The 16301-nt window shown below is 46.1% G+C and overlaps 1 long non-coding RNA gene across 1 annotated transcript in view; it reads left to right on the top strand.

Moving 5' to 3' along the window:
* LOC129386277 (uncharacterized) overlaps nt 1–11786 on the top strand; it is a 39661-nt gene extending 27875 nt beyond the window's left edge. Inside the window, exon 3 of the long non-coding RNA XR_008613728.1 lies at nt 11507–11786. This is a non-coding gene — a long non-coding RNA (uncharacterized lncRNA). The remainder of the gene's footprint in view (nt 1–11506) is intronic.
* Nucleotides 11787–16301: the final 4515 nt, after the last annotated feature.

The raw sequence follows: 16301 nt of genomic DNA, 5'->3' as shown, positions 1-16301 counted from the left end.
AGTGGCGGTGCTCTTTCGCTCCGGGTCTCCCGCATCGCCATCGCCGTGATCGTTATTGTAATCATCGCCATCGTCATCAACGCCGGCACTCGCGCGTCGCGACAAACACGTAATGTCGGGAAATTAGGGGTGCGCGGGAAGACGAGAGAGGGAGGGGCAGTGGTGGTGGTGGTGCGCTGTCGTCTGCAGGGGTGGAGGAAAGGAAAAAAAGAGGGAAAGAAGGAGAGCGCGCGCGGGAAGCCCTTGTTTGTCGTCGGCACCACTGATCGTCGGTAACGCGTGGACCGCGCGCGTGGTTGCGGCGAGCTCGCGAGAGGCGCTGGCATAGGAGGAGGAATCGCGATAAGCGGCGGCCCATTTATTCCGCCAATTAGCAAACGCCATTCGTCAAGGGATGTGGCGCTTCGGGGAAAACTGTGGCCCGAGAAAGGGAAAAGGAGAGAGGGAAGGAACTGTCACGCGCACATACCGCACTGCCGTAGGCGGTGCGTAGTGCCCGCCGGGCGTATGAGACGACGACACAACGTTAGGGCCTCTTCTTTTTTCTTTTCTTGTGCTTCTTCTATCGCAAACTGCACAGAGCGAGATAATGTGATGGTGCATCGCCGATTTCGTGCGGACTAGGCGAAACACTACGCTCCCCGACTGACGGAATGCGCTCAGACACTCAGTGTATTTGGCCGCTCATCTTGATAGGATCAAGAACTGCCTGCGTATCATGCTATCAACAGCCATTTTGAGCGCTTGCTATGACTTCATTAAGTAGCACCATTAAAAGCACACTCACACATCCGCTGAAGCGCCTCCGATACTGTGGGACCATTCTTAAGTTGTACGGAATTTTTAAGAATCGCCCTTGGCGGATAGCCTAATTCTTCTCCTCGAGCTGGATTATTCCAAGAGGCGGACATTACTAGCATGAGAAATCGAAACACATATCCAACTAATTAATAAAATTTCTCTAATCAGCTTCCTAAATCAATAATTTACGACACGTATAACAATTTACATAATACAGCTGGTGAGCTTGCAAGATGTACCCACTTGAAATGAATTTCCGTGATGACATCAGTGCCGAGATATTTCCCAAATTGTGGAACCAAATACATGAGCGTTCCACTCATACTGTTGTGCTTCAATGTATAAAATAGCTTTTTGTTAAAGAAGTAAGTGGAACAATAGCGCATGTTTACGAAGTCTTTGATGACGCATATCTCCAAACTCGTCTCATTCTAGAAATTAACTCCAAGTGAATATTCCTTGCAAACTCGCCGGCTACAGTTCTTAATTTGCAATACTTGCCATAAAGTAATTTATTAGGAATTTAAAGTGTGAGTCTTTGTTAATTAGCTGAATTTGGGTTTCGATTTCCCGTGCAATAATGTACGCTTCTCTGAATAATCTAGAACTAAAATTATGTTACCTGCAACAGGCAATATTTAGAAGTTCCGTAAACCTTAAAAGTGATTACTCGGTATATATATGCTTCCACCGTTTCGAGCGGGTTCGTACTTTAGGAAAATATTGTTATGTATATGCTGGAATAGCCGACGACTCCTTGCTGGCTCGCATGATCTCTGTCTTGACGGCAGGCAGGTAAAGAAAGGACTCACTTCAGTTTGCTCAGGCGCAAAGTGTGCCGGTTCCGACGTTTGGCGACATTTTCTTTGCGCCGAATGCCTGGAGCTCTGGGTAAAAGTGAGGGAAAGGAGGAAGGAGGGGGGAAGTTAGAGGTGAGAGATTGATTGGGTTAAGGAGTGAGAGATTGAATGGTTTAAAGAATGAGTGAGTTAAAGAGTGAGAAAGTGAGTGAGTGAATGCAGGCAATTGTGGCCAGTTCCGCTTACTTGAAGCTGCTTCCACCTTGTTGCGTTCGCCTACAGACTTTGGGTCGCTTATGGCAGTTTTCTGGTCCGCTTGTTCTCATTCAGTTTCGTTTAATCTGGCTGTTTATTGGCGTTACGATGGAACTCAAATATCAGTGTTGAATGACGAAATTACTTGAAAGCACTGCAAACAGTTAAAACGAATGAGAGCTAGAGCACGGGAAGCATTTCTTTTTCTCAGTATTTCTACCCGCTCCTCTTCTGAGCTTCAATTTAGAGTGGCATGCAGTGTATTAGGGCCTTAACGAATTACGCTTGCAAACACTAACGTAGTTGGAATACGTCTGAAGGCCAAACAATTGTCATTTTCAACATACAATAAATATACGTTGACGCCACCAGCTGAATTACTGAAATGAATTGCTGAATACTACGCACAGCATTTCACTTGTGTTCTTAACATTTAAGCTATTGCAAAATATAAATAGCTACCGCAGCCACAAAACAACATCCTCACAGATTTGCATGTTCATTCTTGCCTAACAATATAAAATAAAGTTTGGAGCATCACGGAAAGAATGGGTGAACCTAACTAAGAGGGCACGACATACTGGGATGAGCGAAAAACGGGTAAAGAAATGTAAAACTATCCTGAAGGCAATTTATAACGAGAAAAAAATTGAAGCCCGAGATATAACAGAACCGAGATATAGCTCTGTGTTCCTTGACGTTGAGCATACGGCAGGACGCATGCTCCATAGACGTTGGGTGATGTGAAGTGATAGCTCACATCAGAAGTGTCACTTGTCGTGGTAGAAACATACCGTATACTTTCAATACGTGGAATAAATTACGTGCTCTGAATAAAGGACACGGGTAGATCGAAAAAAAAAGTCCCATGCGCAGCTGGCAGAACCGAAATGAGCTACGTGTGCCTTATACAGGGTGTCCCAACTATCATGCAGCAATATGTAAAAACATGCACACGCCACCTAGCGGGATAGAACCAAGGTAATGTTGTTTGCCGTCGTTTGGAGATACTCAGATTATATTTTGCATCCCGCCTAATTACATAATTAGTCTTATTAATTAAGCAACTTCTCAAATATTATAGTCAGATGAAAAGTATCAATGAGAAAATTGTACAGCAATATAAAAACTCTCGATAGAGCTTTCTGTTGCTCAATACAAGCTGCATAAGTGTTTTTTCGAACGTGAAAGTAGCCCGTGAATACACTCGAAGTGCCTCGAGCGGCCAGTCACCCGGCAATTTTGCGTGCATTCCATAAAGAATAGTGTGAAAGTCTAAGCACATGCTGCTGGTTTAGAAGAGGGGACAAAGAATGCGCTTGTCTTTCCATTTCTGCTTTCATCGACTGGTATTCGACGTCTTGACTGTGCTCCTACATGCGTACATTGCGGTATTCTTATTGATCATTCTAAAGCACCATAACCGGAAGCTATTCCAATCTGTTTCTATTCCACTTCCGCCATTAACTTTCCGCGACTGATCAAAATTTTTCTGACCTCGCCCGCTTCACATGCCTGTCACGCGGCGTCAAGGAAACCGCACAATCTACCCATCTCAAGGTGATGTGTACAACATGCTTATTAATTTACTCACATATTTATTTATCCATACTTGCTCACTACTTGCTGTTAGCATACGTGCCAAAACAGGAGCTACGCTGTGTTAGGTAGGAATACAGGATTTATCAACGCGAATACATAGTTTGTTTCTTTTTACGAAATACAAAAGCCCAGCAACTAAAGAAAGAAGCCAAAAACAAACAAGCAAAATGCTACCGTACAATACTCATATTAGCACAACTCAGCAAGACACAAGTCAGTAAATTGGGACATATCAATTCTTATTTCAATATTTGGAAGTGATGTTAAGTACAAAACGTAATTTCGCTCAACAAAGCCTCCTCAAATATTTTAACGCCATTGCACAGTGCAACATCCCCCCCCCCCCCCCCATTCAGTAACTTGTTCCATGTATCCCTAGCCCACACAATAAATGAATTTTTAAACGCTCTGTCTTATGTCTCAAAGGCTTTATGTACTTACTGTGCTTTGTGCGCGAACGTGATGTGTCCACTATTAATGTTGCCGATATTTCAGTTTGATATTTGCCATGCAATACCTGAAAAAAATATATAAGCTGAAAAAAAGCTGTCTCTTCGGGTCCGGGTCTGATAGCTTGGCTTCCCACTGCCCCTTCGCTTAGTGGTTGGGTGACTACAGTGCCATTTTTCCCCACGCATCCCCGTACCATATGACATAGGGTGTCTGCGACATTACAGTACGTGCAGAAGTATGAATGCTGAGTAGGCGAGATTCGGTGCAATAGGATACCGTGGACGTAGCTATCGGTTTGCCATTTTCTGAGGGTTACTGCCTCTTCCCTAGTTAGGCTAGGGGGAAGCAGAAAAGAAAGAAAAAAAGTATTTGTCGTTATACGCTTTATCGCCGTTAGCCTTCCGCTATTGGTCGAAACTTCAATAGTCGGAGACTGTCCATTTCCGAAAGGAATATGAGATGGCTGCCCACCTATCCCTATGGCGTTGGTTTCTCGGAGCCACGGGCGAGTACGGATTTCTTTGCGTATGATAAAAATGAAGTTCGACACGGAGCCTCAAGCTACAATTAGAGTATATTCTATGTGAAACACCACGCACTTATTTAGCCTATGCCCGAGCGCAGCAAAGTTATGTAAAACGGTTTTCGCTCACCTTTTACTCTTTCTACTCTTTCATGGTCTCTCGCTCAACTGCATCAAATACGATACTCCTCGGTCGAAAGTACACCTCGGTAGCCAAGACTTCATCCCGCAGCCCTATATGTAGGCAAAAGCGAAGGTAACGTGGCTCACGCAACGTTTCAACGCCGGTTGTCATCTTGTGGGCGCTGAATGACTTAGATGTACAGGATGTGGAATCGACGCGTATGTAGCGGCGGCTCGGGAAAATCGAAGTACTTGTGTTTATTTCGAAATATATTCCTACCTCATTAAGTTGAAAGGTTATAAAAAGAACGAGGACGCCTAATCACTTCGTATGAGTTGTGAATGCGAAAGCATTAATGTCCAGTTGAACGGCGCTGAGTTGTCCTTCGAGTTATGAACTCCTCGCGGGCAGGCAAGCGCGGTGAGACGCTTGGCACATTTTTATTTATCGTTACGAAGGCCCAGCAAGAACGCAGGCGATAGCTTGCGCGGATAACACAGGCTTCTGAGAGCGACAGCGAGGTTGACGTGGCGTCGCGGCGATGCCCTCTCCCCTCACGCAAGACCTGGGGCGCTATATACTGCGGCAACAGGAGGCCCCTTTCGCCCGCTCTGCTCCGGCGAGGCGCGCTCGTGCCGTGACGTCGCAGCCAATGGGATTTTAGGTGCCGTTTCCCTGCTACAGACGCCGGCTTTTTCGCTCCATGACCCATTTGATGCTTTCACATCAAAACCGTCTTACTTTCAGAAGTACGCAATTGTTCATTTATTAGGCCTTTCTGTCAAGAATGAAGTTGCTATAAGGACCTTCTAAGAACAAAAATTGTTAAGAAAACATCGAAGATGATTATCTACGTAAGTGAATAGCTTTATTACCCCGGTGAATCGCTCGTGGATCACTGACATACAATGGACCTACTAACAAGTGTCTGAAGACACGCTGCTTAGGGCATTAGTGATTTTTTTTTTAATAATGTATGCACGATATTTGCTGTGTAATGGTTTGTATGAGTAAAGACAATTGTTCTCGTGGTGCAATCAATGACGTCAATTTATCTCTTACTAGCTTATCTATATTAACTTTCTCACTAGAACCGCAGCCAATCGTGCGCACAGCACGGAATATTCATTAACGAAGTGCTTCCCGAAATTATTGTTAGCGCAGCAATCGAGGAATGCTTGCACACGCTCCGATTCACGGCGTTGAACAAGGAACTTTCTCATTTAGTCCACTCGGTGCTGTAATTTCGCTTCCCTCTTGGCAGCATAATGTTGCCGAGCCCTTTCGGCACGTAGACGACGTCGCTCTACCAGTTCTTCGCTGAGCTAGTATCGCTTTTATCAGAGTTCTTGGCGTACCGTTGCCCGTCGCCGTGATTGTCTAGGCGACACCGCAAGCTAAGCTAGGGGAACGGAGGCGCTGGCACCACTTCCCACTTCTGTCGCTCCTGCAACGACGCCGGCACAACCCTCCTCTCTCGGTGCTACTTTTGCTCCACTGGCTCAGTCCCAAACACTCTTTCCACTTGTGTGCGCTCCTCTCCTCTCGTCAGTCGATGAGATAGGATGTCACAGTAGGCAACCTTATTCGCTTTTAATCAAGGAAGAGGAACCACCTGTAGACGAGAACGTTTGATTGGGCTGTTCAGAAAACACTGCTAGTTCCCGCCCATACTTGCGTAGGCGGTTACGTAAATTTGACGTCTGGAGGTTAGAACAAAATCACAATAACATAGCTTTACGTTATAGCCATCCATAAAGAAGAATATTTAATTTACATCCTTTATCTTTAACTCATCCTTTATTCATCGGTTACCCGCCGTGGTTGCTCAGTGGCTATGGTGTTAGGCTGCTGATCACGAGGTCGCGGGATCGAATCCCGGCCACGGCGGCCGCATTTCGATGGGGGCGAAATGCGAAAACACCCGTGTACTTAGATTTAGGTGCACGTTAAAGAACCCCTGGTGGTCGAAATTTCCGGAGTCCCCCACTACGGCGTGCCTCATAATCAGAAAGTGGTTTTGGCACGTAAAACCCCACAATTTAATTTTTATTCATCGGTTCGTCACTTAATACGACGGAACATCACCACATACCATCTGGTATGTGGTAATGTATGTGGTATGTGGTATTGTGGTAATGGGGTAATGTGAGTGGACTCATTGTCTCATCATCATCTGCGTCTTCTCCACTTAGGTTGGGTCCCTAGAAGTGCTTCCAGCCTTCGATACTTGTTTTCCCTTAATTCCGATAAAAAAAAAAAAACCTAGATTTCCGTAATTTTTTTTCAAAAGACGGTTGTTAAGTTTCTGAATACGGTTTCCGTAACAATAATTTTCTTTATGGAAGAAGTCTACAAATTTTATTGTTTAGATTTATTTCTAAGCTTCCTTTAAGATATTTAAATGAGGAAGTTGTTACACTCAATCTGAACTTATGCGCCGCAGTGCAAGTTGCGCTAATAACGCAGCCTCCTGCTTGAAGCCTGTTTTTACTGTAGAAGGCGTCAGCCCATCTAACAAGTTGGAGCAACAACAAAGTGACCGAATTTGACACGGAACGTTACTAGTAGAATTTTAAGGAAGATATGCGCGCCGAACATCCCTTGCACAATGTAACAGTCTCAAAACAATGTGCCACTTCACGAAACAGAACTTTATTAAAATTTTAAGGAACATGGACGCCAGACTCCCCTACAGGGGAATGCAGAAGTGTGAAGACTATGTGTCACTTCGCGACACCGGTGTAAAATATGTGCAATCAATTTTCCTTGCATTCCACGACGTACTGAAGTTAAACGCCACCGTGCTTACGCACTTAGACGTCCTTTGCAGCGGAGCACGCCGATACGTGGCCAATTGTTTTTGCATGTATGACAAAATTACACACACACGGGGACACTGGGACTCTGTTCAACGTCGTTCTGTCTATGTGCGTTTCCGAGTAAGCATTCATAGTCAGTGCCACAGCACCACGACTGCCTTGTCGTGCTCAACTAGGTGAATGTGTCCACTTACGCCGAGATTTGCCTGTGCTGCTTTGTTTGGAGTTGCAGTATCCGTTTGTTTTGCCGGTTACAGCTAAATATTTCGATGAAAGAGGCAGCTAAATCGATAGCACAGCTAGAGGTACCAGTGGCATTAGCGCCGTAGCTGTGCAGCGTCAACGACATAGGAGTTCCCTCCCGTGTTGGTAACTCTGAGAAATGCGTTCCCTGCCCTGCAGTAAGATCTGAAGTCATACTCTGCATGCTACTGCAAATGTAATTTGCGGTGACTGAAAACAAGCAACGCCGTCCGGTCAGCAGTTTCACGTATTAGTTATCGCTGGCGTCGCACATTTCTAAGCTTTAATGTGAAGCAGTCTTTGGTCAGACTCGTGTCCCTTCCCAGATCGCTGTGCGCGTCTTCTTGTTCGACGATCTCGTGCTGCACTCCTGAACAGGGACGAACTTTTCTGAGAGGAGATACTCGGGCCGAGCAATTGCTGGCCTGCCTTGCAAGGTTATATCCGCCTACAACGTCCTCCTCCTCTTCATGCCAGGCACACTTGCAGTAGGTATGTAAGTAGGTTCCTGTCTCGCCTTATTTTCATAAAAAGAAAACTCAAGTGTCCGATCGTGGGATCGAACTTCTCAAGCCGCCAACCACAGCAGCACGATTGTCTAACCATTACACCAAGATCACACTTTTGACGCGCTAGCGTCGAGGGCCCCGTGTCACAAAATATCCGATATCGGCGTCGGACGTCGCTTGGCGAAAAATCATCCCGAACCACAACCACGCAGGCCCTCACGAAACAGAGGCTTGGCGCAGAGATGTTACTGAAAGAATTGAACTCCTCAAAGTAAAATTCATAGAAAAATCGTAAAGTACGACTTGAACACGAGCTACAGGTATGATAGCGTCGGAGTTTAATTTGAATATACAAGAAAATGCAATTCTTTCGTGCGGAAACTCAAACACAATCCCCCGTATCCGAGTGGCGCGGCCCGCTTGGTTCCTTGCAACACCACCATCGCGCTCACCTCCGCGCACCCGCAAGAAAGCTGCGGTTTCCGGGAAGCGCGACAAACAGTCAGGGATCGTTGAAATCTATCGCGTTCCACTCTTAGAGACGAAGCTTAAGCGTCCTACAAGATTTTTCTTTCTTTTTGTTTTTATCGTAAGCCACGATCGCATGCATGTTCTGGTCGTGCCAATGCCAGCCAGCTCATTGAGACGACTACTGCACGCGACACGTCGGATGGCACGAGTTAGAGCGCGTGCGCGCGCGCTATTCATAGCTTCCATGCGGCTCCAGACTTCCCATTCTCTTTCAGATTGCGTCACCAGCGGGAGCGTGTCACTTTCTCCCCTTATTACCTCCTGGCAGCTAACACTTCCACACGCAACCCTATGGCGCATTCCATTGGCAGAACACGTGCGGAAGAAAAAGCAGAGAAGAGCGAAGCGGTAGCGCAGTGAAAGTGTCGCTGCCTGCCTGTTGGCCACAGCGGATGATTCCCTTGCAGACCAAGTTGTTCCGCTTATCACAACGTGAGCGATCCTAACCATGGCGAGGTAATAAAAATCTGCGCTTATGAATGAATCTCCAAATCTGGACTAACATATTTCCTAAGTATACTGTTGGAATCGCACCGCTGGCACGAGTTGTTGGGGTCTCGGTGCTGACGCCCGTTATTGCCAATGGGTCGCAAGCCCCAAGGGTAGCGTTGGCCTGGCGGCCTGGGGCACTGGAAGCATCCGAAGGTCCCGGCAAAGCAAGAGAAGACTGGTAACAGAACAACTTGTTTATTCTAACATAGCAAAAGAGCGGCCGGTCAGGTCGACCGAAGTGGAGAGACGGGAGAGCACGTAACTCAACAGTACAAATCGGAGCCTCTCTCCTGGCGTCCGGGGGCAGCTGCTCTTATACTCTCGGCGTCGCGGTCCAAAAGGGAAGGTCACGGGATGAAGGTCACGGGATGAAGGTCACGGGACGGCGGAGCATGAGCCCACGACGGCGCGCACGGTCGAGCCGAGAGACCTGCTGAACCGAGTGTAGTGACGCATCGCCAACCCGCCCACACGACGGCGCGAACGGTTGAGCCGAGAGACCTCCAGGCTCCTCATTCGGGGAACTCCGCTCCCCGGCTGCCGCGCTTTGACAAGCGTGGGCACACACACACACACACGCACGCACGAAGACACGTGGCACTGAAACACGCCTGGACACGCTTGGCGGGTAGGCGTTGCGGCGGCGTCGGACGGGCCAAAATGTCCGCCGCTTTGAACAAAGCCCCGGCGTCCGTTGCATCCGCGCCGGCATTACCGCGCGTTGTAGGCGAAACGTAACAATACCAACACACATCGTTCCCTCGGCGCGCTTAATTTCCTTGGAGCACAAGAGCGTAATGGCTGCAAAAACGAAGAATCCAAATGGAAGCACCGTCACGTTCTATCGCGTTCCGCTCGATTGTCTCTGCCGGAGGAAGGGCAGTGTACTGCAGCTTCCGCTGCGGTCATTAGCCCTGTGCGCGCACACATTAGTGTTTATCCTGACAATTCGGGTGCAGACCACAACATGGGGCATACACTGGTCTGAGAAGAAGGGACAGCGAACATCAGGCTAAATCTGTGTAATTCTTTCTTTGTGCGCTGACAAATGTCGACGGTTTTCTTTTGGTCTCATCTCGTGCGTGATCGAGGTGCGGCATCGGCGCCCCTCTTCACGCCAACATTCTGTGGCCATCCGCCGTGGTTGCTGAGTGGCTATGGTGTTGGGCTGCTGAGCACGAGGTCCCGGGATCGAATTCCGGTCGCGGGATCGAATCCCTGCCACGGCGGCCGCATTCCGATGGGGGCCAAATGCGAAAACACCCGTGTACTTAGATTTAGGTGCACGTTAAAGAACCCCAGGGGGTCGAAATTTCTGAAGTCCTCCACTACGGCGTGCCTCATAATCAGAAAGTGGTTTTGGGACGTAAAACCCCATAATTTAACATTCCGTGACTCCTTCAGCGCAACGCTAATCCTTGATGTCGCTTTCAGTAATTCGCCCTCCCTCGAAACTGTCAATTTCGCTTTCTTTCGTTTGGTTTAAGGGCTCAGTGTAAAAGTTGATTCTCTCTCTCTCTCTCTCTCTCTCTCTCTCTCGGGCACGACCTCAAGAATGTGTGCAAAGCGATGCAAAATTTACGTATTTAATCTTGCCGTCTGCATGCTTACTTGATTAGCTCTCTCTCTCTCTCTCTCTCTCTCTCTCTCTCTCTCTCTCGTGCCATATTATTTTCTTTATTTGTTTTTGTCTTTTCATGCCGTCTGATTGTTTTTAGTCCCGCTTTCCTATTTCCTGCAGTCAAACTTTCATAGATCTAACGGAAATCGAATACGCTTCAAATTCTCTTTTCCCGCGCGTCTCGATTATTTGCCGATCCCGCACACTAAGTGTGTACTACAGTATCCGGTGTCATCATCATCATCTTCTTCTGAAACGACAATGTTCTCTGTGAATGTAGCTATAGTTATGTTTTTAGTCTTCGTGGGAAACACTTCAATTGTAGCGCGAATATCATCGGCGTGATTTCGTTAAAAAGGGCGGCCACCAGCTCGCTGCCGAAGACATCCCAAAGCAGGCATTGCAACCTTACTCTGTGCCTACTCTTCTGTAAAGTTAAGTGCGCACTGAAAACCTTTACTCTTCGCTCGTACTAGAGAAAAAAGTAAGATGCTAACGTGGACGTGGACGAATGCTCATAAAGCCTTCATAGGCACTCGCTTACTGGGGATTGCATTACCCTTCTCTCTTTTTTTTTTTTTCGTCCAACGTAAAAAGGTATAAGGCGAAGAGAATATTAAAGCCTCGACGTGAAAGGATAGCCATATATTACGAAAAGTGCGGGTGTGCTGTGGCTACCATACAAACAAAGCATTCACAAACTTTTTTTTTTTTTTGCGTTTCCGTTTAGCGGTGACAAATGGGCCTCTGCGGCATGGAAGTTTCATTATCCGTATCAACGTATACGGCTTCGACGACCAGGTTGTACCGTCCAGCCAGTGCAGCCATTGTTGAACCGGTACCCCGAGAAACGAAAAGAAACAAACTTAAGCAATGCCCGGCTACGCGGACTCAATAGAAGACTTAAGAAGTCCGCTCTGGTGATTGCCGCCGGGAATGCACTAAAACACGAAAGATAGGAAAACAACTGGAGACACGGTGCAAGGTAAATAAATGGAAACCATGGGCTCTCGGCGACTCCATTTCTCTTACTCAAAGCTCCCGATTGTTTTTTGCCCGTGTGCGAAAGACGTACGGGTAAAAGAGCAGAGCTTGTATTAACGACTTCTCGCGAGGAAACGCTAGAAGAATAAAACAAAAGGGCGAGGAATGGGAAGGGGAGGGGGGGGACACAAAAGGGCATTGGCGCAAATATGGCCGAGACGTCTTGGAACAAGGCGAAGGTCATCCATCTTGGTAGAACAATGAAAGCGATAATCAGCGACATGTTCAAACACAGCTCGCCGACATGAGACCCTCTGCAGCCTTAAACTTCTTTTTTTCTTTCTTGCTTTCTTTTTCAGCTCCCTCACTTTTTATACTTGGCTTCGACATCCGTGGCGTATAATTTTTGGCTGTTTCTTAGTGTGGTTTCTTCCTAGGTTTATTTTTCTTTATTTCTATCTGATCACTAAGAAAAAAGCCTCGGCCTTTATAGAAAAAAACCTCGTCCACGCTTTGTACTCGTGCTTAGGTGAACGAAATATTAAATGTAACGTAAGATAAAATGCTCGTCAACGCATGCATCGCCAATAAGATGAAAAGGTTTCGCAAATATACGCAGCGAGAACAGTAAAAATAAATTGTGTGCACTTACATGTCAAGACAAAGTTCACAAAAGAAACTGCGCGGCAGTAAGAAGCGCAGCAGGAACCAGCCTCCACGCATCAGTTTACGCATTCATAATTTTTGCTACTTTGTGCACTTCTTATTTTTTATACCTCCAGCTCCATGCATAGAACTAAACAGTTCCCTTATTGTATCTCTCTTTTCTTCTTGTTACTTGCTTTACTACGCAATGCTGACTGCATAATTCAGTGCATAATTTATTTATTCCGGAGGCCTTAATGGTCGTTTCCCACCGAACGACTCACGAGCCTAGATGAAGCGTTTCTTATGCGCATTACCCGCCATTTTGGCTCTTAATGACACATTACGCGTTCGCACAGACTGGTAAACGTAGCATCTAAAGCATAACGGTCTGTTGTATACCCGTAATACAGCTACGATATAAAGTACATAACTTGAGCTTTAAATCTAGTTGAGCGCTACTAGGTCGAGCAAGCATAGTACTTCTCTTTCAATCATGAATATGATACACTACGATTGCAATCCTCATAGAAATACTTTCACGCAATATTCAAATAACACACCGCTTGTTACGCCTGGCTTCTAAGAGCAAAGTTAAATAGTTATCCTTTATTTATTCTTTTTATTTTCACTGAGTGACACACCTCCGTTTCATAATGCCTCTTGGCAATGAGCTGGATGATTAAAGGAATCAGAAGGTCATGCACCCTTGAGACGAAAACGGCAGACAGAATTGTAGCATACGTCATCCACGCGTGGTTACTCTGACTTGCATGCTTATGGCTTGTGTTATAGAAGGTGACGTGCATGATTTTTTTTTTATTTCTGTCTTATTTCCTCCTCATCTTCTTGCCAGAATAGTTCTTGGGATTTTTAGATATCCGGTTGCCTTTAATTTGCTTCTCGTAATCATATATTACAAATATATAATTGTATAACTAGGCGAGTCCATGTTAAAGCTGTTGTTGCTGTGTCTGTTGCTGCTGTTGTTGTTATTGCTGCTGCTGTCGTCGTCGTCGTCGTCGTCGTCGTCGTCGTCGTCGTCGTCGTCGTCGTCGTTGTTGTTGTTGTTGTTGTTGTTGTTTGAAAGAGTGCGCCAGAAAATTAGATCGTCCGTTTATGCCATTTCACGGTGACTAAAATGAAACATGGGCACGTCACGCGCCGTAACAATTTCGTTCAATTGACTTTCTCGTTAAACTTCCTTGTTATTTGTGCGTCTCTTACTTTCATGCTATTCCCATCTTCTTTTCTTTCTTTTTTTCCTGAGTAGTGTCAGGGACTTCGGGATTGCAGGCCCTAACGAGGCCTAAATTCTCATTTTTTCTTCATTCAATAACAAAAGAGTGTGCTTTATAGGTGCTGTGCCATTCCTATTGCAGTGGTTAGTGCCCACTAGCAATGAAGTTGTCGGCTAAATACTACTCAAAGAAAGATGCACCATTGAATGACCTAATTAACGTTCATTATCCCCCATTCTATATTAACCTCTTCTTCTCCGTTCAAAACTCAGGTGTAATGTAGTCCCGAATCTAACTCTTTATTGCGCGGCTGCCCAATAAAAATTTAGTACATTAAAGAGTTATAGTTATGACTCGCAGCTTCGGGCACGAACTGGTTAATCATCGTCGCAATATGACACGACAACGTTTGTGGTTTTAAACCTACGGCCCACTCTTCAGGGCATAAAGTTGTACCACTGTCATTGCAGCGGAATTGCCATATAGCCTCCTTGATAATCATGCATGTAGGTGTAGGCAGCCGTAGCCTTGAGCGTGTTACATCGTCGTAATGAATTTTGCATGAAGCTTACCGCGATTTTCGGCATATTAAAGCTAAGGATCATATAATGCGCGAGATATGTAGCTTTTCTTAAATGTGTTACACTAAATGATACGTTGTAACGGTACTTGTGCAGTGTGTCACAGTAGCAACCGCTTGCACTTCGACAGGCAACAGTAGCCGGCACAGCACGAGGTGTGGTACTCTATGTATTACAAGCTACGTCGGTTATGCACCGGTAGCCCTTCCTCGAACATTCATTGGCATTAATATTAATGTGCAACTCAACATTGAGCTTAGCGCGTGGTTAGGTTCGCGCGGCATCCCGGTGTTTTAAGAACCCAACCGTTTCTCTCAATACTCACGCTCAGACTTTCAAAGCTTCTGCAAACGTGAAGCAATGTCGTCCCAAGGGTAAACCCTGGCCCTTTAGAATCACCGTTCAGACACTTGCAGCCTTGTTATAGCGAAGCTAATAGCATCTCTCCATCAGTCCCTGCGATACTGAAATTTAATTGCATCAAAGATATTCGGCTCGTTAATCGCTAAATGGTGTGGTCGAAGACCTGCAGGTTTTCATCTTTGAAATTACAGGCAACATGATGGGCCTTAGGCATTTCCACATGTTAAATACTAGAACGGTTATTCCTACAAGCCACGACTTGTAGCCTAGTGACAGCTCTGCCTTAAAGGCAGAGTTGTCATTGTACGCGTTTGTCGATCACCAGGCTGTAATTGCAAGTTGTAAGATAAACATCAAAATAAACTTTATCCCGTCCTCGCTTTGCCACATTTGCCGCTGCGTATGATGCACCAGGTATTGCGTCTCAGGCCCTGCAGTTTAGTCCCACATAATATCTAGCAATTGTTCGTACACCGACACTGCACTGCACACTCTAGTGCTCATTACTAACTACTTTATCTATAGCTTTCAGTTTGCGTTTATACACTCGCATTAGTATCTATGTCATCGGTAAATAAAACAGCAACTGTTCTATGCCGGTACGAACAAACGGTGACCCTACGGGGATCAATGCGAGACAGCCTACAACCAGCGTGTTTCGCACACTATGTACCAAAGTACCCTCGCGTCAGGGACACTTCTTGGAAAGCTACTTCACTTGAACGCTCTCCTCACAGTAGGTTTGCCTATCTCGCGCTAAGTCACAATCCGACTGCGGTCTTATCTCCATGCTGAGAGGTTCCGAACGGCTGCTGTCTCGAGGTGGATTTGACGTGTCTATTACAAGGGTCACGGGTTTTCTAAAGTATGTAACAATCTAAAACTACAGTAGATTCCACATTATGTTAGATATGACGCACTATGTTAGAATGGAAAGCTGACCGTGCCAAGGCTTTCAACTAATAAACGAAAGTTTCAGTGCAAACAAGCGAAGAGTCGTGCGCGAGGCTGCGCGAGGAGCTGCAGCTTTTTGTAAAAAGGCCTCTACTGCAGTGCACTTCAGGCAGAAAGTTCGGCTAGTGGCATGAAACTAAAACTCGATTTAAAATAATCACCAAGCCCAAAGATAAAAGAAAGCGCGTGAACTTGTAAAAGCTTTCCATACACAAAGGCAGCACAATTGTGTATGTGAATCGTCTATCTGATCCTTATATTGTGAGTCGCAACTGCCTGCTGATGTATTCCACAATGTCACTTAATGGCGTGAGCGTGCAGGCGGTGTTTTCTTTTTCAGTTTTGTTCCCAAGCTCCTAAAAAACTTCAGTTGTAAGGCAGCGCTCGTCCTGTGTCCTTCTCTTCACGTCATTCTCTCGACGCGGATTTTAACCATGCAGTACACTTGTCCTCTGACGCTTCCACCTCTCCTTCTGAGCTTTCACACATCACGCACTCACTCCACAGCTCGGAAGCCTTTCTTCTCCGTGTTCAATATCCTACTTTCCTCGTGCGCTACAGCGTGGTGATTAAAATGAACCATGAAGTAGTTATCCCCAAGCGGCGCTAAGGAAAGTCTTTCCATCCTCCTCCCCTTTTCTTTCCCCTGCAATTTGTCTACCGCCTTTCTTTCTATATCAGCCATCCACGGCACATTCCCTGAGCCTTGTACGGAGCGGCTCTAAATGTGCCCATCAGGTTCTCTGCTGTAAACTCA

This window comes from Dermacentor andersoni, chromosome 4 (assembly GCF_023375885.2).
Source record: "Dermacentor andersoni chromosome 4, qqDerAnde1_hic_scaffold, whole genome shotgun sequence".
NCBI classification, from domain to species: Eukaryota; Metazoa; Arthropoda; class Arachnida; order Ixodida; family Ixodidae; genus Dermacentor; species Dermacentor andersoni.
The sequence above is the reverse complement of the archived record's forward strand: the minus strand, read 5'-3'. Positions and strand labels throughout refer to the sequence as shown.